Genomic DNA, 24,323 nt, shown 5'->3' on the forward strand with positions numbered 1-24,323 from the left:
CAATGGTAGAATTTGTGCCTTCCATGTGAGAGACTCAGGTTTGATTCCTGGCCAAGGCACCTCACGCACAGCCCTCACCCATCTGTCATTGGAGGCTGTGTGTTGCCATGATACTGAACAGGTTGCAGTGGAGCTTCCAGACTAAGGTGGACTAGGAAGAAAGGCCTGGCAATCTTATTCTGAAAATCAGCCAGTGAAAGCCCTATGGATGACAATGGCTTAATCTGCAGCTGATACGGGGATGGCGCGGGACTGGGCAGCACTTTGTTCCATCGTGCATGAGGTCACCAGAGTCTATATTTTAAAACTTGGGTGGTGCAAATCCTTACCGTGCTTGGCTGCTAACCAAAAGGTTGGTGGTTCAAGTCTACCCTGAGGCACCTCAGAGGAAAGGCCTGGCGATCTACTTCTGAAAAATCAGCCGTCGAAGACCCTGTGTAGCACATTTCTACTCTGACACACATAGGGTCATTATGGGTCAGAATCGACTCAAAGGCAACTGGTTTTTTGGTTTATCTACATTTTAGGTCCCCAAGCATTCTAGTGCTACACAAAGTTAATCAGACTCAGAAAAGTTTTTTTTTTTTAATTTTTATTTTTTAAATCATACTTTGTAACAGACACCTTCACTTTATCCTCTCCCTTTAAATTACTGTACAAAGATTAGTACTTCTTTTAAAAAAAAATATTCGGGCAAAAACAAATCAAAAAGCAAAGTAAAAAACCTAAGGTAACTTTTCTTAGACCAAAGTAACTAACAGTGTCTAGTGGCCCTGGAGCAGCCTTGAGCCTCCAAGGCAGCCTGCCGGTTCCTAATGGCCCCAAGGAGCAGGGCCCTGCCTCCCTAATTACTCAACAGCACGCCTTTGTTCTCCCGGTGTCTGCTTTTACAATGCAGTCGAACAAGGTAGAACTGTGTCCATTTATGGGAAAGTCAAAGACCAATAAATAAAAAGTTTAATTTCCTGATTCCCTGAAGTCGACGGGGCTTAGAAAATACTCACCAATCCTTCCAACAATGGCCTGTCCAAAGATCGTGTGAGCAGCACCTCGTATCCAGTTTCATTGCTCATAAAAAAGAATCAGATAATGTTAAGTGAAAAAAGGCAGGATTCAAAGCACATGGTGTTTACAACGACTGAAAAACTGTATCTGATCATGGGCGAGGTCTGGGAGCCTCTGTGATGGAGGTTGGATTTGGGAGATGGTTTTCCCTCGGCTTCCTAATTTCTCCCTTGCTAGACGGGTTTCACCAGAAAAAGAAAAAATTAAAAATCAATCAGTAAAACAATTAGTTAATTGTTTAACAGAAGCTATTATTACTCAGAACAAAGAGCTTTGCGCTAGGCTTCCAAGGTTAAGCAAATCAGCTAAAAACCGAAGAATTCAATTGGGTATCATAGGACTGAATTTCTTTGCTTGCTTCCAAAGGGTTGTCGACTCTTACAGATGTCCAAAATTACTATTATTAATAAAGGTGATCATGCTCTCAGTCTTCCACCTATGAAACCCTTGCAGGTAATTAATAATATTGAGGAAGTTTTCCCTCAGCAAAGATGACGACTAGGCGATGGCGCATGCAAGTGATTCAGGTCTCTGATAAGAAAACGACATGGGAGACAAACCTCGGTTATTCTCAGGGACCATCCACAGGGATTAGAGCCTACAGGCCGGTTGATGGAACCAGTCCTGCCCATTAGCTCAAACTCCTGGCTAAACAGGCCAGCACGATCTTCTCCTCCAAAAACCGTATCTGAGGTACACGTACTGCTGGCCCTTGGCTGTGTCTATCGACATGGGAAGAGCAGGTGACAAGTACATTTGCTGGACTGGTTCTTTCCTCTGTTTCCAGCCATTGCTACAATGGGGGTACTCAGAGTCATACTCTCGGCCGCCTCCCTAACTCTCTTTTCCTCTCCTCTCTCTTACATGCATTTTGTGGGTCACTCACTTATGGAGACGGCCATTTGTTCAGCATGATTTGCTGACCCCTTCCGAGGTGCCAGGTCCCACACGAGGCAGAGGAGATATGAGGCAAAGAAGGCTTCGTTGCTGTCCTTTAGGGGTGTGCTTTCCAGTGGAGAGGAGACATGTAGACGAGCAAAAATGAGTCAACACGATGAAGCTTCAAGCCAGAGCCAGAGTTGGCTCTCAGACTCGCGCCCTGAATGTCTTATTAAAATAAACCCAACCAGTTGCCACTGAGTCAATTTCGGTCACGGTAACCCCATGTGGGCCAGAGTAGAGTCGTGCTCCATAGGTCTTCAAAGACCTATTTTTCAAGAGTGGATCAGGTCTTTCTTCCGAGGTGCCTCTGGGTGGACTCGAAGCACCAACCTTCTGGTTAGCAGTCAAATGCATTAACCACCACCCAGGGACTCTGGATGTCTCTTAGGCACAGTAAACTTACCAAGTCCAAATCTAAGGTCAGGTCCTCCCCCAGACCTGCTCCCTTGGGGTTCCACAGTTTGGTTAAAGACACCACCATCTATCTAGTTACCAACTTCCTACACCCTCCTGCCTCCATTTCACCCCATCCCCCATCATGCCAATCCACTCGAAAAATGTCTCTTTAATAATTTCCTTCTTCCTACTTCCACTGGCTCTGCTCCAGCTACGCCTCACTTCCAGCTTCCCTCTGGTCATCTTCTCACATGTTCTTTCTCTCCCATGCACCGCCATTCTCTGAGTAATTCTCCTAAAATATGCCCCCAAGAGTGTGGTGCCCTTGCTTAAAAACCATTGAAGGCTCTCCATCAATGGATCAAGTTCAACCTCCCTGCCATGGTCCTTAACCACTCGATTCCAACCTCCATGTGCAGCCTCACCACCAACCACCACTTCCTATGTCACCAACCCGGGCCCCGAGTGCCTGCCTCCTCCCAAGCACATGATGCTTTCTTCACCTCTGTTCCTGCTACATAGAATACTTTCCCACATGCCTCTCACCAGAAGGCGGGTTCTGGAAAAAATCCTGCTCATCTGCTGTTCAAGGGTCAGGTCCAATGTCATCTTCTCCAGATCCTCACACCTCCAACCCTGACCCTGGGCCACTTCCTTTCTACCCACAATGACGAGTCCACCTTCTTGGGGCTCCTATGTTATGATTCATTCATACCTTCGGGAGCAAATTCAGAAGATGCACTCTTTCCTCACTCTGACAATTGCGCAGAACATTTAAGATCAGAACGGCCACAGGAAATCCAGGTGCGGTCACCATCACACAATCCCCAGCCACCCCTGGACGGCACGTGGCTGCATGGTCGTCCCCAGAAGTAGCTCGTGGGCAGTGACCACAATACCAGTCTTTGGTGTCCCTGAATACCAGGCTACTTTTTTTCTTTTTAATTGTTGTAAAAAAAATATCTAACACAACATCGGCCAATTGAACGTTTTTCATGTGTGCAATTGGGTGACATCAATTCCCTTAGTTATGCTATGTGACCCGCACCAATATCAGTTGTGCCAGGGCATTTTCAGGAATCAAAGTACTCATACTTTCAAATATAAAAGTTGAATTAAGACTTGAGATGTACCCAGATAACTAAGGCATTAAAATTTCTAATCAGATGAGGTTGCATTTATTGAGAAAGGCTTCTGACCGCAACATTTCCCGCCTAAAAACCCTTTCAGAGAATCTGATTGCAGATTTAATGTCGGTTTCCAAGGTTACTAGTGAAATTGAGGTTTTTTTTTTTTTTTGTAATGTTTATTAGGCATTCCTGTTTCTCCCAGAAGTCCTTAATGGTGTTCTTCTAAGAGACGGAGAATAAGGATTGGGAGTCTGGGAAGCAGGCTTAGAACAGGAGAGTAGAGGCTAATTCCACCGCCGCCTGGAGCCTGACCACCTCTTCCCCAACCACTCTGGAGTCTCACCTCCATTTTTTCTTCCAGAGCCAAATCCATTTTATTAGAGTCTGGTCGCCTCTTATTGTTGTTGTTAGGTGCCATCAAGTAGGTTCTGACTCATAGTGACCCTGTGAACAACAGAACAAAACACTGCCTGGTCCTGCACCATCCTCACAATCATTACTATGTTTGAGCTCGTTGTTGCATCCACCGTGTCAATCCATTTTGTTGAGGGTCTTCCCTTTTTTTGCTGACCCCCTGTTTTACTAAGCATGATGTCCTTATCCAGGGATTGGTCCCTCCTCCTGATAACATGTCCAAAGTAAGCTAGACGAAGTCTCGCCATCCTTGCTTCCAAGGAGCATTCTGGTGTACTTCCAAGAAAGATTTGTTTGTTCTTCTGGAAGCCCATGGTATAGTCAGTATTCTTCACCAACACCATGATGCTAATGCCACTTCTCACCTGGAATGATTTACTTTAATTAAGACTTTCTTTCTGATCATCCCCCTGGAGATATCCTTCCAGAAGGACAGGGGGATCTTCAGTCTTAAACGCTGGCCCACAGCTGCATGGCTAATGTCTTAGGTCTAGGGGCAAGATGATGACAGTCACTTAAAATTAAAATCAAATACTGGCCCATTATTGAGATGTGTGACCCCCAACGATCCATGCTTCCCAGTGCCCTGGGATAGCCCCCTCCCATAGCGCATCAGAGCTGGCCCTTTGTGAGCAATAGAATATGGTGGAGATGATGGATGATATCTGACTCCCGAGAAGAGGTCATAAAAAGGACGTAGCTTTTGTCCAGGCATTCTCTCTCTCAGGAAACTTACCCTAGGAACAGAGCCACCATGTTCTGAAGAGCCCCAAGCCGGCCTGTGTGAAAAGGCCATGGGTAGAAGCTCACATCGAGAGCAGCTCAGGTCTCCCAGCCTACAGCCAGCATCAACCACCAGATGCGTGAATGAACAAGCCTTTAGATGATTCTAGCCCCCAGCCCTAGACATTGTGATAAACCCGATAACCCATTGCCATCGTGTCAATTCCGACTCATAGTGACCCTATAGGACAGAGTAGAACTATAATTTTTGCAGAATGATTAACAGTTAATTTAACAATGCCATACTTGTATTAATTATAGATATATTTTTGTAATGAAAACACCTACCATTTCATTACTAAGAGAAATTAAGCTGCTATTTTTGAACATCAGTGGGATAAACATTTCCAGGCTTCGTGTCCTAGGCTGAAATCTTTACAGAAGCAGACTGCCACATCTTTCTCCCGAGGAGCGGCTGGTGGGTTCGAACCTCTGACCTTTCGGTCAGCAGCTGAGCGCTTCATGGCTGCGCCATCTCTTATCTGAGTTTCTGACTCGTAGAATGGTTGGTTTGCACCTGTAAATTTTAGGGTAATTTGTTATGCAGCCTTAGTAACTGGAAGAAAATAGTGAAATAACCAGGTAACCAGCCGCCACTGAGTTGATTCCAACTCATGGCAACCTCACGTGCATCAGAGTAGACCTGTGAGCCATAGGGTTTTCAATGGCTGATTTTTCGGAAGTAGACAGCTAGGCCTTTCTTCTGAGGTGCCTCTGGGTAAACTCGAACCTCCAACATTTCAGTTAGCAGCTGAGCACTTAGCCATTTGCACCACTCAGGAACTCCCTAAGAGGGAAATACCAGTCATAATTTTGATCCGGTATTGCTGTCACCAAATGTAAGTGCCTTGAGGCTGTAATGCCTAGCAGAGGTGGGCCTAGTACATGCTTGTAGAAAGGAATTAGAACTCTTTGAGAAGGCTCTGTCATTAGGCGTACCAACACCACCTAGAGTATTGGCTGGGATGCCCCTGTTCTAACAGTCCTGAAATGTAGTAGGTGAGCATACAGACGCATGCCACAAGAGGGCAGGTGTAGATGCTGGAACTGGGCTTCCAGACTCAACCCCGGTCTCTCTTATTAACTTTTTTCCCCCCTTCATTTCACTGATGGTTTTGTTCCTTGTTGATCACTGTGCACAGACAGGCCTCCTTTTCCAAGGAGTGAATCTACATTTCAACGTCCAGCCGGCCAAGGAAGCCTTCAGTAGGACGGGTTCCCTAACAGTTAACAATGCCATATTTGTATTTATTATAAAATACATTTTTGTAATGAAAACACCTACCATTTCATTACTAAGTGACATTAAGCTGCTATTTTTGAACGTCAGTGGGATCAACATTCCCCAATTTTGTATCCCTGTAAGAGTGCAGCTGTGCTATTACCCGATCTCATTTATTTCATAATGGGATTAAATAATGATTCATTATTTCATAATGAATAAAGTAATATATGGATTTTGAAAAAAAGAAGCAATTACACTTAGTTTTCTTTCACCCCAGAAGCCCCCATGCATTCTGACATTTAAATGAGCTGATTTGTTAGGTAATTTCAAGTTGCCTCCATTTCTCCAAGAAAGATGAGAAAATAGGCTTCTCAGAACCCGGGGTTTTTCTGATTACGAACTGTTTTCTCAAAACATTTCTTATAAAACTCCTCATAGCCGAGCTCTCAGAATGCTTCTTCCACATCACACACTGCCTGCTTACTGTGACTGAACAGGGTGGATCTCAGCAGCATGGGGTTTTCTTTCTTTTTTTAAATTTTATTTATTTTGTTGTTGCTGTTGAGAATACACACTGCAAAACACACACCAATTCAACAGTTTCTGTGTGTACGATTTAGTGACGTGGATTACGTTCTTCGAGGTGTGCGACCACTCTCACCCTCTTTTTCTGAGTTGTTCCTCCCCCATTAACGTAAACTCACTGCATCCTAAGGTTCCTATCTACTCTTTGGAATTGCTGCTGTCGGTTTGATCGAATATAGCTAGTTCTTAGAAGAGCATAATGCTCAAGGCTGGCCTGTTTTACTAGTTAACTTAAACTATTATTTGGTTTTAAGATGACTTCAGGGGATATTTTTGATTTAAGGTTCAAAGATTATCTCAGGGCAATAGTTTCAGGGATTCATCCACCTTCCATGGCTCCAGAAAGTCTAGAGTCCATAAGACTTTGAAATTCTGTTCTGCATTTTCCCCCTTTTGATTAGGATTCTTCCATGAAATCTTTGGTCAAAATGCTCGGTCATAGTAGCTGGGCACCATCCAATTCTTCTGGTCTTATGGCAAAGGGGGCAGCTATTTATGGAGACAATTAGCCACACATTCCATATTCTCCTCCTATTCCTGACCCCTCTTCTTCCTCTGTTGTTCCAGGTGAATAGAGATCTGTTGTTGAGCCTTGGATGGCCACTTGGAAGCTTTTAACACCCCAGGCAGTACGCAAGGAACTAGGAGGTCAAAGAGAATCACTAAACACATTACTAGGCCAGTTAACTAGAATGTACCGTGAAACCATGACCCTAAACCTCTAAATCAAGGAACCAAATCCCATGAGGTGTTTGGTTGTATACAAGCAACCTCAGCAGCTACTCTTTTTTTTTTTTTTTTTTGGTCATTTTAAATGTGTCTGCAGACCACCTTTGCCAGTTCAATTTTTTACAGGTGTACAACATATCGACAGCAATTAAAATAATCAGCTGTGCAATACCCTTACTCAGATTTTTCCATCACCGTTAACCCCCTTGTTCCCTTTCCCTTCCACCCCTGGTAACCACTGTTCAACTTTGGTCTCTATATATCTGCCTTTTCTTGTCTTTTTATATAAGTGAGGTCATACAATATTTGTCCTTTTGTGATTGGCTATTTCGCTTAGCATAATGTCTTCAAGCTCCGTCTATACTGTAGCACGTATCAAGACTTCATTTCTCCTGCTGGCTGAGTAGTGTTCCATTGTATGTATGTACCACATTTTGTGTATCCATTCAGCTGTTGGTGGGCATTGAGGCTGTTTCCAGCTTTCGGCCATTGTGAATAGCGCTGCAGTGGACATTGGTGTACATGTCCCTTTTTGTGCCTTTTCAGCAGCAGGGTTTATTGCAGTTGCAGGACAGGGAGTGCTGAGATGGCAAAGATGCTGACCATCATTCATGTGCTGTTTGCCCGGTACTGACTGACCCAGAGCTGCAAGCAGAGGCCCTGGGGCTCAGCGGTGAAGAGCTTGGGCCCTGCTGTGTAGTCACGTGACCTTCAAACCTCACTGAACCTCAACTCTCTCATCTGTAAAATGGAGGCCATACTTGTTTTTTTTCTCAAGAGGATATTGCAAGGATTTAATGAGATGATGGGTGTAAAGCACTTAACCCAGTGCCTGGCATACAGTAAACTCTCAGGGTTGTAGGGATGAATTGTGTCCCCTAAAGATATAATCAGGAGCCTTGGTAGCACAGTGGTTAAATGCTCAGCTGTTAACCGAAAGGTTGGCAGTTCGAACCCACTAGTTGCTCCAAACTAATCTCTTGGAGGAAGCACAGTCAGAATGCTCCTTAGAAGTCAGGATGGTGAGACCATGTCTCACACACTGTGGACAGGTCATCAGGAGGGACAGGATGGTGAGACCACGTCTCACACACTGTGGACACGTCATCAGGAAGGACAGGATGGTGGGACCACATCTCACATACTGTGGACACGTCACCAGGAGGGACCAGTCCCTGGAGAAGGACATCACGCTTGGTAAAGTAGAGGGCCAGTGAAAGAGAGGACGACCCCAAACGAAGTGGATTGACACAGTGGCTGCAACAAAGGGCTCAAGTATGACAACGATTATGTTGATGGCGCAGAATGGGGCAGTGTCTTGTTCCGCTGTACACAGGGTCGCTATGAGTCGGAACGGACTTGATGGCACCTAACAACAACAACAAGATACATTCGAATCCAAACCCCCGTACCTGTGAATGTGATCTTACTTGGAAATATGGTCTTTGCAGACGTGATCAAGTTAAGACAGGGTTTTACTGGATTATAGTGGGCACTATTCTAACGCCTGGCGTCTTATCCAAAGAGAAAACAGAGAGACAGACCCGCAGAGGGAGAAAGCCATGTAAGGACGGAGGCAGAGATTGCAGGTATGCTGCCACAAACTAGGGAACAGCAAGGATTGCCAGAACCACCAGAAGCTGTTAAGAGGCAATGTGGGATCCTCCCCTAGGGCCTTTGGAGAGAGCATGGCATGGTGACACCTTGATTTCTGACTTCCAGCCTCCAGAGCTGTGAGAGAATAAATTTCTGTTGTTTTAAGCCATCCACTTTGTGATAACTTGTTGTGGAAGCCCTAGAGAATGAATCCACCCAGTAACGTACCACCCCCACAGCTACAACTATCTGGTGACCATATACCACCTGCGGAATGTCCATTACATTACCCAGAATGCAGCCAACAATCAGTAGACAGCTAACTATTATCACTTCTTACTGCCCTAATTTTTGTTCTATAAAAATAGTTTAAAATGATTTTGAAAAGGGAACAGTTAGATAAATATTAATCTACCTCGTAAGCGGCATACAAATGCATGACCTTTGTAAGGTCTTCTAGAAGTTTCCTCCAGAATGGATGCTCCTTTCCATGCTTCCATACTGTACCCCAAGAACTAAATATTGTCACTGGAAACATAATCGAGATGAGTGAAGCCTTCCCATCCCTTTTTCACCATCATTGTTACTTGAAGACTGACGTGCTGATCTATTTACAAAAGGCAGCAACTTCTAAAGCGGCTCATGATCTCTTTTCCTCTGCGAAGGTTGTCTGCAATATGCACAGATGCCAAGAGGCTGTATCGGAGGCCACAACAACCAATGAGATGCAGTGGAACACTCACTGTGCTCCACATTCCTGGTACTGAGGTGGAAACCTTTCATGGCAGAGTGTGCAGGGCTCCCAGCCGGTTTGCGTTAAGCAGGGCTCATCCTCTGACTCCAACAGGAGCTCTTTAAAGCTTTGCTTCCTCCAGGTAAGGCACACTGAGTCCGATATTTTTATAGGGGAGAAGTCTAAAACAGCACACTTTCTTCATTTTCTTTTCCTTTCCCATACCAAATGTTTCTTATTACGCAGTTGCAAATGTATTTTATTATTAGCTTTCTTTCTTTCTTTTTTTAAAGGCACCAATAAACTTGCATCACCTTTAACCCATAGCACAGACACGCTAAATCTGGACTGTCAGTGAATTGGGATTTTAGTCGTTAAGTCACTTGGGTTGGCCTAGACAAGTCTCTTAACCTCTGCTTTGAAGAATCTCTGAAGTATGGCTGTGGGTTTAATATCCCAGGTATCACCACCTCTGGCACTTTCCCAGACTCCATGGTGAGGTTGGTGCCTGCCTCCAGGCTCTGCAGCCTCTGCGCCTACTTCTGCCAGGCCCTGCCCTCCGGACCATGACGCTGTCCTTACTTGGTCTCATTCTCAAGTGTGCATTCTTGGGGGCATGAGCTGAGTTCTATCACCTTGGTGTCCCAAGAACCTAGCACAGACCTGGACCAGGGACCATGTCATTTACCAAGAATGCAACACGAATGGTGTCCACTGGGGTTGTGCAATGTGGCAGTACGTACTCCAGGCACTCAAATATTTGTTGATAAAGGGCTTAATAATTTATGGCAAATTCCTGACTCAAAATATTTGTTTTCATATTTTTATTAATTAAAATTAAGATTCATCTTATTTTAGAACAATGTAAAATGCAATGCTTAAACAGAAAACGACATTTTAAATTAAAGACACCCTTTCAAAGAACTTAAGTGAATAGATTTTTTTTTTTTTCCTGAATGACTTTAAACATGACTTAAACATTCTAACAGGCCAATGGTTTATTGATCAGGAAAACTGAGGTATTAAATTATCAGCCAAATACTGCCCTAGGAATCCCATTTGTCTTTAGATTATTGGGTGATTAATTTGATAAGTCGCCAAGATACATTTTCATCTTTGAAACATCTGAAAGCATAATCCGATGCTCATTGTCGGTCTATCCAGAGCCGTCCTAAAGAAGTGTGTCTGACCTCACAGTCTGCATTTAACGTTTTTTCCACTGTCAACATGCTCCAAATCAGATTACTGAAAACATCACACTTGCAGGGATTTTTAAATCTTGGTTGTCTCAAGGCTCTTTCCCTACTGGAAGTACTTAATTCCACAAATCCTGTTGACTCAGGAAAGTAGCAAAGACGGATTGAAGTTAATCCAGGGCTTGAAGTGGGACCCGAGGCAGCCCGCCAAGATCATGTTGTTCTTATCTGGTTTGGGAATCCCATCGCCCACCTACCACTGCCTGGAAACTTCTTTTTCTTCCCTCTCATCCCTTCTTTCTTTCCCAATTCCATTGCCAGGTTCCCAGGCAGCAGAGCTGGATGTGAAAGAGAGACTCCTGGGAGGTCATACTGGGGTGGCGGGGCGGGGGGAGTGGAATGCCCACTGGGCTTCCCTCCCTTACACTGTCCTGGGTTGAGTCAATCAAAACCTCAGAGTGGGCTGGTCTGCGTGCAGGTTTACATCTCTTTTGGCACCTGACTGTGATGTTTAGCATTGGGATTTGTGCTTCTGTTGACCCATTGATTCTGCTCTGCAGCTGCCGGTTCTGGGTTCATTGGGCAGTCTCACCTCTTCTGGGAAGCCCTCCCTGATTGCTGTCCTTCTCCCCTCATAACTTCCATGTTTGCCCTACCATGGCTCTTAGTGCCTGGGAGAATGCTCTGTTTTGGCATCAGTCTTCTGCACTAGGCTATGAGGTCCCTGTATGCTCACTCCTGGTGTGGACCATGCACATCACAGATGTCTGCTGGATGGATGAGTGAATGAAGGAATGAAGGAGCAGATGGCATAATGTGAAGCGGAGCACTTCATAGGCAGCAAAGCACTACATGGAGCACATGAACATTACCGACTATCCTCTCTATGTTCACTACCACCTACTGCGTTGCCCAGGACATAGCAGGGACTCAGAATGGTCTGCAGAAATTGAAGCATGAAAGCTGGGGAGCTGGTGCTGCAGGCTGAGGCCCAGGAAGCAGATTCTGAGGTAGAATTTAGTGTGCAGGATGTTTACTATGGAGGGCCTTTGGGACCAAACCTGTGGAAGGGTGGGGGAAAGGAAGTGAAATTGGGCAGAGGGGGAGGTTAGGCTATGATGCTGACACAAAGACAGCTTTGGCTAATCCCCACAGGGACCCCTGGGCTATAACAGCCCTTCTGAGCTGTCCTGAATGGGGCCAAGATGGTCTGGTCTTTACACCCTGGATCAGTCAGTCATTGGATATGAGTCACCCCAGGAAATGGTGACTCTTGGGTTAGGTGGCTCTCTGCAGCTGCCACCCCTGAAGGCCATGTGCTACAGCACTCGCAGCAACTGGATAACATGACCTTCATGGAAGAGGGGTCTGGGCAGTGCATCACAGTGTTCACTACACCAACACTTACAGAATCCATGTCCTGGAGGTGACATGCTCAGAGCTGAGGAAGCCAGGCCTGGCAGATCCTCTATCCACAATGGAGGAGAATTTCAGATGAGAAGGCAGAGCCTGGTGTATATACAGAGGCCCTGCATGGCCAGGAGCCAGGACCCTCAAAAGTCCATGGCCAGGCCTCTGGGGTACTGGCAAGGTTCTGCTTCTTGATCTACATGCAGAGTTACATCAAGTTGTAACTTATGACATACTGGCTTTTCTACATACACATTATATAAATTGTTTTCAAATTTTGTAACAACTCCCTTGTCTTTAGTCTTCCGGTCTGCCTCCTATGTGTTCTGTTTTAAAAAAAAAATGTGATTGGGGTTTTATTACACATACTTCTGCCAACCTCAAATGGAAACAAGTATTTTAAAGCTAAATTAGGAACTGAGCCAGAACGTCCACATGATCTTTGGATCGAACCTCAATTTCCCTTTAACTTAACAACTGTCCATTCTCTGCTCAAATCCTTTAATAACCTCCATCTCACTCAAAATAAAATTTAAAAATGCTGGCAGGCGGGGGTGGGGGTGGAAGTCTAAACTATTTTCAGTTCTTTCCACCAAACTTTAATTGAGCGTCTACTCTGTGCCAGGCACTGCATCCAGCTCTGGGTTTAGAAACAGAGTGAATGTGGCAGAGCGTCTGTCCACGGGGCTCATGGTCTAGTGGATACTCTGACGCACACATAACATCCATATGTCATGATAAGAGCCACATTAGTGACTAAGCAGGCGCCACTGAGGAGGGTCAGGGTCGGCATGACCTTTCTGGAAGAGGAGCTCCACCTGCCAAGTCTGCAGAGATTGTTCTCTAGATGGCTTGGCATGGCCCCTGGAAAGCTTGCTTTGCTTGTGTTTGCTCTCCTCCAAGGGCCAAGGTCACACTGTGCTCCTCTGAGACACCAGCTCCAATGTTCGCTTGCAGCTCTTGCCTTTAGGCATGCTTTGCACTCCCTTCCTTATCTTTCTATGCAAAAGGGTTGCTTGCTTTTAGGTCCCTGTGCTTGCTGGGGGAGGAACAGTCACCTTGCCAGGATTTCCCTGCTCCAGAGCCCCTCTCGCCAAACGCCCTGCGTCGTTTCCTGAGTTGGCTGGGCGACACTCCATTAAAGCCATATTGTTCCAATTACTGTTTTTGTTTTTTTGAACTGCAGAACTGTATATCTCATGAGTATTTGGTCATTTTGAGGAAGGTTCATCCCCACCTCATTGCCTTAAACTTCCAATTAAGATCAGCGCACAATGGACAAGGGGAACTTACACCATGTGGATCTTGCTTTGCTGTCTGTGTGAATAATAAATTTCATTAAAAAAAAAAAAAAAAGATTAGCCCACAATAACAAGCTGTGCAGGAGGGTATGGGGGACCTGCCACCCTCTGACACGCTCTGAACCAGCCCGACCAGTAATGACTCCTCTGTTTCTTCCTGTGGCCCCACCTGTTCCTTTTCTCGGGACAGTGTTGTTGAGAAGGCCCTTTGGTTGGGGTCAGAACTCAGACCGTCTCAGGACAGTAGGGTGCATGGTGACCTGGTGGTAGCTGTTTCTCTTTGCTGTCTTGTCACTGACCCCTCCCAACACTCACCAGGGCCAACACCTGCTCTTGGCTCCCGGGGAAAGGAGAATTCTGCCAAAATTCACCTGAGCATCCTGGTACTGCCCCAGTATCCCTTCAGTGTGGTCTGGGGCGCTCTCAGGGTGATACTGGGAGGCAGGGAGGACCTGAGAGGGAATCCGGAGATTCAACAGCGGGAATATATTTTGCTTCCATTACACTTAAATGAATTTGCCTTTCTTGTGTCTGCAACAACTCACAGCTGGGGGAAGGGATCCAGGACTCTAAAGTTTGTTCATCTTCAAATAAAAAAGTTACTGCAGACAAGTCTGAAAGTGGAGAATTAGGAATTGATGATATCAAGGGGACAAATTCCATGCCTTAGAACACTTTGGGCAATGTCCACAAATATCTCTCCATCCAGCCGACTCTCAGCCATGTGTCCAGCCTGAGGCGAGGATGGATGGCCACTGTCCTTGTGCTCTGTCTCCAGCACCAACGCAGAGAGGGGACCAATGATCTGTAAATTCACACTACATAGACAGCCATTCAGAATAATTTACCTCCAATTCCTTCTTTAATGCCTTATTAAATCCCTGGGTACATATTTGCTGATAAAATATTCACCACGAGGTGGCTAAGAAATGGAATGAACTTAAAATGTGTTCCTCACTCTTACAGAGTCACTTCAAACCTACCTGTGAGATACCTACAGGGCCCCCTTACACCTTAACATTCTCAGAGGCTGTAGGTGATGCGGTTGGTCAGGCACTGACTTAAGTCTTTTCTCCTGTTGTGAAATTGGGATCACAGGGATGAGACAGATTGACACAATAGGTACAACAGACTCGAACATAACAATGATCACGAAGGTGGCACAGGACCAGGAAACATTTAGTTCTGTTACACATACGATCATCATGACTCAGAGCTCACTTGACAACAACTAACAACGGCAACAATTTACAGCAGGGACCTGTAGACCTTGGATATCAGCCTTCTCACGGCAATTGTCATTGGTGGCTGGATGGTATTCTGGCCTGGGCATGTGTCACCCGAGGTATGTTGTGAGTCCTTGGCTGTATCTTACTGATCCAAGTCCACCATGGTCCCTGGGACAAGACTGGGCAAATAGATGGTCAGCACGTTTTTACTGAATGTCATAGGAAGGGAGGGAGGGAAGGAGGAGGGAAAAAAGGGAAGGAGAGATGAATAGAATATCAACAAAAGATAAATTAAGAATGGACAGTAGCCAAATGAGAAAATGTTCAGCTCCACTAATGATCAAAGAAAAGCCATTAAAACAACAATGAGTTTCCATTTCTCACATGAAACGAGCAACCATTTTTATTATTACACAGGTTTCGCCATGAGCTGAAAGTACGGAGTTCCTATGAAAACTTTCCTAAGCCAAAATGGCATACATCGAAGAAGCAGTTACCACTAATTTATATGGGAAAAGTTTTTTAGTGCTGCAAGACTCAAAAAATAGCCTACTTCCAGTTTGAATCTAAGCATAATGCCCTTACGAGCTCTTAGGCTTTTTTGATACCTTAGGATACATCAGGCATTGGCGAAAAACAAGGTTCCAGGAATTGATGGAACATCAATTGAGATGTTTCGATAAACAGATGCAACGCTGGAAGTGCTCTCTCATCTGTGCCAAGTAATTTGGAAGACCGCTACCTGGCCAACTGACTGGAAGAGATGCATATTTGTGCCCTTTCCAAAGAAAGTGATCCAATAGGATGTGGAAATTATTTAACAATATCATTAATGTCACACACAAGTAAGATTTTGCTGACGATCATTCAAAAGCAGTTGCGTCAGTACATCGACAGGGAACTGCCTGACATTCAAGCCGGATTCAGAAGAGGACGTGGAACCAGGGATATCATCGCTGATGTCAGATGGACCCTGGCTGAAAGCAGAGAGTACCAGAAGGATGTTTACCTGTGTTTTATTGACTATGCAAATTCGACTGTGTTGATCATAACAAACTATGGATAACATTGCAGAGAATGGGGATTCCAGAACAGTTAATTTTACTCATGGGGAACTTTGTACTTAGACCAAGAGGCAGCCGTTCAAACAGATACGGCATGGTTTAAAATCAGGAAAGGTGTGCATCAGGGTTGTATCCTTTCAGCATACCTATTCAATCTGTATGCTGAGCAGATAATCCGAGAAGCTGGACTATATGAAGAAGAACGTGGCATCCGGATTGGAGGAAGGTTTATTAACAACCTGTGATATGCAAATGATGCAAACTTGCTTGCTGAAAACGAAGAGGACTTGAAGCACTTACTGATGAAAACCAAAGACCACAGACTTCAGTATGGATTACACCTCAACATAAAGAAAACAAAAATTCTCACAGCTGGATAAACAAGCAACATCATGACAAAGACAGAAAAGATTGAAGTTTTCAAGGCCTTCGTTTTACTTGGATCCACAATCAATGCCCATGGAAGCAGCAGTCAAGAAGTAAAACAACATACTGCATTGGGCAAATCTGCTGCCAAAGACCTCTTTAAAGTGTTAAAAAGCAAAGATGTCACTTTAAGGACTAAAGTGCACCTGACCCAAGCCATGGTATTTTCAATCGCCTCATACGAATGTATAAGCTGGACAATGAATAAGGAAGACTGAAGAAGAATTGATGCCTTTGACTTATGGTGTTGGCAAAGAATATTGAATATACTGTGGACTGCCAGAAGAACAAGTAAATGTTTTAGAAGAAGTACAGCCAGAATGCTCTTTATAAGCAAGGATGGTGAGACGTCATCTCACGTACTCTGGACGTGTTATCAGGAGGGACCAGTCCCTGGAGAAGGCCATCATGCTTGATAAAGTAGAGGGTCAGTGAAGACGAGGAAGATCCTCAATAAGGTGGATTGACACAGCGGCTGCAACAATGGGCTCAAGCACAGCAACAATTGTGAGGATGGCGCAGGACTGGATAGTGTTCCGTTCTATTGCACATAGGGTCGCTATGAGTCAGAACCGACTCGACGGCACCTAACAACAGCAACAGGACACATCTTAATAACAGACGCACAAAATAAATCGGGATAAAGCACAGAGGCTCACAGACACAGCTCACAGCTACGGCGGCTTGATGTTGAGATGCTGAGCATTGTTCCTGAGGAAGGAGCTTGGCGATCCCACTCTCGATGATGCGGGGGTGCACGCTGCCTCTTTAACAGCTTTGCGGCAGAACAAACGTTGAATGCTATTTCCACTTTTTGCTTTTTTTGTAAAAGCAGAAATTCTCTTCAGATTTCTTTCAGTTAGCAAAAACAGGTACTAATGTAGGCTTTTCATAAAAGCGAAGTGGCATAAAATGAGCTTTTGAAAAGCGAGGGATACCTGTAATTTAAATATCTAACCCTGGCAAGCGTTTACTGAGATGGATAACTTCAGACAGAATCGGTATATTTCTGTACAGAAATTTAGTAGTACATATCAACGGCCCTCAAAAAAGCTTGTAATTTCAGCCCCCCAAACTTTCCTTCTAAGAACCTATTCTAAGGAATCCACAAGGTACTTAGACAAAGATCTAAGGGCAGTGATTATTTATAATAGTTAAGTTATTTATAATAGTTAAGAGACCAGAGCTAAATATCTAGTAAGTGCGGTGTGGTTAGGTGCAAGATGAAAAATTATGTCCCCACTAATTATTTTAAAAGAATATTGAGCTGTCTGAAAAACGTTCACAATCATATCCATGTAGGGAATGCATAAAATAAGATCAGTTTTGTAAAGAAAAAAAAGGATAGAAAACAGATAGGGAGGAAATATAAAACATATCAACATAATCCATGATTTGTTTGTTCTTCTGGCAGTCCAGGGGATTTTCAATATTCTTCGCCAACACCATAATTCAAATGCCTAAATTCTTCTCCAGCCTTCCTTATTCACTGTCCAACTTTCATACGCATACGAGGCAACTGAAAATACCCGGGGTTGGGTCAGGCACACCCTAGTCCTTAGAGTGACACCTTTGCTTTTCAACCCTTTAAAGGGATCTTTTGCTGCAGATTTGCCCAATGCAATATGTCCTTTGATTTCTCGACTGCTGCTTCCATGGGCATTGATTGTGGATCCAAGAAAAATGAAATCTTTGGTAACTTCAATCTTTCCTCCATTTGTCATGATGTGGCTCATTGCTCCAGCAGTGAGGACTTGTGTTCTCTTTCTGTCGAGGTGTAATCCCTACTGAAGGCTGTGGTCTGGCTTTTCTAGCTGTGAGGACTTATGTTCTCTTTCTGTCGAGGTGTAATCCCTACTGAAGGCTGTGGTCTGGCTTTCTAGCTGGGTCTTTCTCCTGTGGAGCCCCTGGTGGTTTTGAACTGTCAGCCTTTTGTTTAGCAGCCGATTGCTTAACCACTATGCCACCAGGGGCTCCTTATGCACACAGGTGTGCTGTTGTCGTTGTGCGCTGTCTAGTTGATTCCAATTCATAGCGTAGAAAAAAAATTAAAGGGGGGTTTCCTAGACCGCAGTCTTGACGGGAGCAATCACAGGTCTTTCTCCTGTGAAGTCACTGCTGGGTTTGAACTGTCAAACTTCCTGTCAGCAGTGAGAGCTTAATCCTTGTACCACCAGAGCTCCTTCCATGTAAGATATAGGGTTTAGGGTTCCAACACTTACCTTGGGGAGACAAAACTCAGTCCATAGCAACCACCTTAACACCTTCACTACAGCAGGCTTTCCAGTATATCAAGTCGTTGCTCAGCTGGCATGCACTCTGACAAGGCTGACCTTGCTCAGGGACTGATGTCTGGGAGCTGAGCAGGACCCCACACCACTTGAGACATTCCAGCAGAAGCCCGGAGTCCTTGGCGGTGGAGGTGCAGGCAGGCACCTCCATCGTAAAGTGTGGAAAGCAGCCCCACTCTCATGCCTCACTCGCATGCCCTGGGCATGGCCCTTGCTTTTGACTGGGAGTCTGGACCTACTGCCCTGGTGCAAAGAGAGATCAGAGCAGGCTTATGGTGGGGTGGGTGTGACTGCTTTTAGTACTAATATGAGAAAGATTAGAATTACTTTGTGAGCGCGTCAGGAGACCATCTGGATATCTTTTTAAATTTATAATTGAAAAAAAAAATTACAACCTAAATACAAGACATCTTCTTCTATTTTGGTTTAATGGTTTTTTTCCCCCAATTATAAAAGGACTATGTGTTCTGGAGGCTTTAGCCAGTGTAATAAACAAATCGAAGATGCGAGTTGTAACTAGTAGAAATAAGGCAAACTAAATTATTTTGAGATGTTCTGTTTGCCTGCTTATAAAACCCAGGGGATTACCTAGAGGACTAGAGCAGGTGAGAGGACAACATCATTGACCGAGCAGGCCCCCATCTGGCTGCAAACTCCTAAAAAGGCTGGAAAGGCTGGAACTATAAAACTCCATCACTATATAACTGTGTGTGTGCATATATATGTACACACATGTTTATAAGTATACATGTATATTGTTGTTGGTAGTTGTCATGGAGAGGATTGTCAAGGCAGTGACCATTCGGAAGCAGATCACTAGACCTGTCTCCCGAGGTGCCTCTGGGTGGGTTCGAACGGCCAATGTTTTGGTTAGTAGTTGAGCACTTAACCATGTGCATCACACTGGTGCTTTACATGTATTTACCCAAAAAACCAAACCCATTTCTACTGAGTCAATTCCAACTCACTGCAACCCTACAGGACAAAGCAGAACTGCTCCATAGGGTTTCCAAGGAGCTGCTGGTGAATTTGAACTGTCGACCTTTTGGTTAGCAGCAGAGCACTTAACCACTGTGCCACCAGGGCTGCACTTACATGTATTGGTTGAGCTAAACGGATACAGGCAGGAACTGTTAGAAAGGAAGGGAAATAATCAGGCTTCAGGAAAAAAGGCAGAGTGGTAACACCTGAGCGGATGCCTGTGCCTGGCACTCTGATGGGTGGTGGGGACACAAATGGGGACAAGAGACAGGGCTCCTACCTTTATGGGGCCTGCATGCTACGGGAGGATGTGGACATCAATCAAATTATCACACACCAATAAAACATTCCCACCGTGGAAGTGCTATGGGGGAAGGCACCCGGGGCTCTGTGAGTATGTAACAGGGGATTTTACCTGGTTTGGGAAGTCTGGAAACACACCTAAAGATTGAGTGTCACTAACAACTGCATTACACAGGTAAACATGAAAAACAAAAGCTAAAAGAAGTAAAAGAAAACATAATGGAATAATTTTAGGTTAAGACCCATTGCCGTCAAGTCAATTCCGACTCCTAGTGACCCTGTAGGACAGTCGAACTGCCCCATAGGGCTCCCGGGGCTGTAACCTTTACGGAAGCAGGTGCCACGCCTTCTCCCAAGGAGCAGCTGGTGAGCTCGAACCGCCAGCCTTTCAGTCAGCAGTTCAGTGTGTAACCACTGGGCCAGTGCGTCAGGGTCCAACGTATTTATTGTTTTCCTTTAGCGTAATGCTGTTGTTGCCGTTGAGTTGGCTCTGATTCACAGCGAACCGATGCTCAACATAATGAAACCCTGCCCAGTCCTGGGCCATCTTCATGATTGTTGGCATGTTTGAGTCCATTGTCCTCGCCAGGGTCTAGTGCCTTCCAATCTAGGAGCTCATTTTCCAGCACTGTATCAGACAAGAGTCTGTTGTAATCCATAGGGTTTTCAATAGCTAATTTTCAGAAGTAGATTGCCAGGCCTTTCTTCCTAGTTTTAGTCTGGAAGCTCTGCTGAAACCTGCCCACCATGGGTGACCCTGCTAATATTTGAAATACCGGTGGCATAGCTTCCAGCATCATAGCAACATGCAAGCCACCACAGTACAACACACTGACAGACAGATAGTGGTTTAGCATAATACCGAGGGAAAACAGTGATAGATTTGATTATGTCAAAATTTAAAGTTTCTGCACATTGAAAAACACCATCAGCAAAAGTAAAAGGCAAAGTGCAAATTGGAAAAAACTATTTGTAACATACATAACCAAGAGCTATCATTCTCCACACATAAAGAGCTTTTATCCATCAATAAGGAAACCCTGGTGGCATAATCGTTAAGAGCTATGGCTGCTAACCAAAGGTCGGCAGTTTGAATCCACCGGACCCTCCTCAGAAACTCTTCGGGGCAGTTTTACTCTGTCCTAGAGGGTGGCTATGAGTCAGAATTGACTCAACGGCAATGGGTTCTTTTTTAAGAAAAAGATACATGTACCTTAAAAAAAAAAAAAAAAGTGTTAGGACTGGATATAAAGGTCAATAAACACAAAAAATGTTCACCTTCTGTTGTAATCAAAGGCACATGAATTAGAACAATAACATGTCTTTATTTTATTTGTCTATTTTTGTCTATGAAATTGGTAGAAATGTACATGCCAAAGTCTTTAAATGTTGAGGAAGATAGCAGGAAACAGGTTGGAATATAAATTGGTACAAGTTTTCTGGATGGCAATTTGGCAATATCTACCAACTGCCTTAAAAATACACCTACTCAGTAATTCCACCTCAAAGAGTGTATCTTAAGGAAATCAACTTGCATGTGTGGGAAGACTGCGTGAAGGATCTTCACCTGGCATTATTTATAATAGAGTAAAACAGAAAACAACGTAACTGTCTACCAAAACAAAGCATGGCAGAACACTAGAGAACCATTAAAACTAACATCGTGAAGAATTCCTGGTGATGCGGATGAAATGCTAACAACATACCGCTAAGTGAAAAAAAAAAAAAGGGGGTTTACAAAACAGAAAAATTCTAATGGGGCACCAGAAATATCAACCAAGCATATATGGAAACTCGATACACGGCTGAGGTAAGCATTACGAGCTAGTAGGGAATGGATGGACAATTCAATGAATGGGGCTGGGGTAATTGATTGTCCATATGAAAAAACAAAACTGGAGCTTTACCTCGCACCCAGACAAAAACAAATTCCAGGTGCAATAACAATCTAACTGTGAAAAAACTTGCTGAAGACAGTGTAGCATAATAGCTTCATGATCTCAGGGAGAGAAGACTTTCTTGAGAGACAAAGACGACAAACCATAAAATAAAATAATGATAAATTCTACAGTGTTAAATATGTACACATACAGTATCCGAAGATAGTGCCAGAAAATGGAAAGACAGTTAGAGACTGGAAGACAAAGTATTCTATGGATTTGAAAGATGAACTCCTGCAGGACATACAAAGCTCCTCAGATCTTCATATGCATTTAAATCACCTGGGTGATCTGAATCTACTCAACAGCAGTGGGTTTGGGTTTTGGGGGGTCTTCTTGGTTTTCTAGAAAAGCAGATTCTGACTCAGTAGGTCTGGGCTGGGACCTGAGATTCTGTGTTTCTAGCAAGCTCCCAGGTAGTGTTTGTGCTGCTGGTCCGCAGGCCACACTTTGATTAGCAAGGAAATAAAAGATCCTGTGGATAAATAAAAAAGAATAACCGATAATAAATTGGGCAGGAGAGAGAAATAAATTTCCCAGGAGAGAGAAAGCAAATGACCGATAACCAAAACCAGTTGCCAACAAGTGGGTTCCAATGCATGGTGACCCTATGAGTGTCAAAGGAGAACTGAGGGCCGTAAGATTTTCAACGGCTGTTTTTTCAGAAGTAGATGGCCAGGCCTTTCTTCTGAGGCCCCTCTGGACTCGAACCTCTAATCTTTCACCTCTGAGCTCATTAGCCTTTTGCACTACCCAGGGACTCGTGCCATAAAGTGGGTGATCATTAAACTTATTGTTCAATATCTGGAGGAGTGTGGTGGAGCCTGGTAGGTCTGGAGACTCGAAATCTCATTCTGGCTTCAATCTTATGCGCAAAAGCCTCCTGACTTCTCAGCCTTGAACAGTTCAGATATAAGCAGGGGTTATAGTATCCCTTCTAAAGGCTAAGCGCCTCAGTCATTTACTTATCCAACAAATGTTTACTGAGCACCTACTATATGCCAGGCGCTGTACTAACTGCCGGAGATGCAAAGGTGAACATAAGCAGATAATATGCCCACATGCTCATGGAGTTTGCAGTCCTGTCAGGAGCCACGTGTCAGTCCGAGGATCACACAAAACCACGTGTTCTGGTAAACTACCTTCAGCGCAACATAAGCCTCCAGGCCTGAGCTCATGGGTTTATAGCATCCTCAGGCATGTGAGCCACTACGTTCTCTTGCTCAGGGGGGAGAAGCATTCTTATTTGCCCTCAAGGCTGAAGGTGTCCTGAGAGCCACCATGTTTATAACAGCAGATCTTCTGAAACAAACGTGGGGAAGGCAGAAACGGGCAAAATCAGGCAGCCTTTTCCTTTTCATCATCTCTGATGTCAAAATGACAAAAATAGAATTTTCAGATAAACCAATCAACCTCATACATATTATCCAGAGAATTCAACCTGGGGACATTTGCTTGAGAACACTGGAAATGACAAATGCCTTCTATTTATTCTTCAACCCCTTTACTGTTTGGAAGGAAGCGTCACCTCTTGCTGCTGAGTCAATTCTGACTCATAGTGACTTTATAGGACAGAGTAGAACTACCCCATAGGGTTTTCAAGGCTGTAATCTTTACAGGGAGCCCTGGTGGCGCAGTGGTTAAGAGCTCAGCTGCTAACCAAAAGGAATGCAGTTTGAATCCACCAGCCGCTCTTTGGAAGCCTTATGGGGCAGTTCTACTCTGTTCTACAGGGTCGCTATGAGTCAGAATTGGTTTGATGGCAAACGGTTTGCTTTTGGGGTTTTAAACTTTATCAGAAGCAGGCTGCGGAATGGCTAGTGGGTTCGAACTGCTGACCTTTCAGTTGGCAGCGTAGTGTTTAACCACTGTGCCATCAGGGCTCCTCGGAAGGAAGTGTACTGCCTGATAAATATTTCACATTATGGAGCTTTTTGGTAAGCTCCTAAAGTAATTTCAGATCTCAGCTAGGCTTGCCCTCCCTGTTGCCCAATACAGTGTCTTCCAGGACTGCTGCACAGGAGCGATCCAGAGAAAAGAGAAATTAAGACCTTTTCCCAGCATTCTGTAATCATTTGCATGTGAATGAGGGCCGTCCTGCTGTGTGATAAATCTGAGAAGTAAGAAAAGCAGGAGAATCAAAGTTCACATCCAGTCTGGTGCTTTCTATGTACATTGCGAAGGTTGCTACCCCAAAAGTGATAATATCCTTGCAAGTATATGACTAATGAGAACATGTATGGCAGATCTGAGACAGCTCAAATGTGTAATTATTGCGAAGATATCACAGACACATAAATATAATGATCTTCAGCTAAGTAAATTGCTAGCTACCAATGAAATAAATAGGGTCCCTTCAGAATTTGAAATCATTTGGAATGGTGGGTGGTGGGAAATGATTCACCTTCGCCGTTGTCTCTGGAACTGTAATACAGAAGTAGATCTGCCAGCTCCGGGGCGTCTACATTGTTCTTCACTTCCTGTGGTGTTTGTCAGAAGAGCTGTAGTCCCTGCTGACTTCCAGCCCCTTATTTTGAGAAGTCACAGCACAGCACGACCCAGCACTGGGTGGGCACAGCTAATG

Source organism: Loxodonta africana, chromosome 16 (genome assembly GCF_030014295.1).
Source record: "Loxodonta africana isolate mLoxAfr1 chromosome 16, mLoxAfr1.hap2, whole genome shotgun sequence".
Taxonomy (NCBI): Eukaryota; Metazoa; Chordata; class Mammalia; order Proboscidea; family Elephantidae; genus Loxodonta; species Loxodonta africana.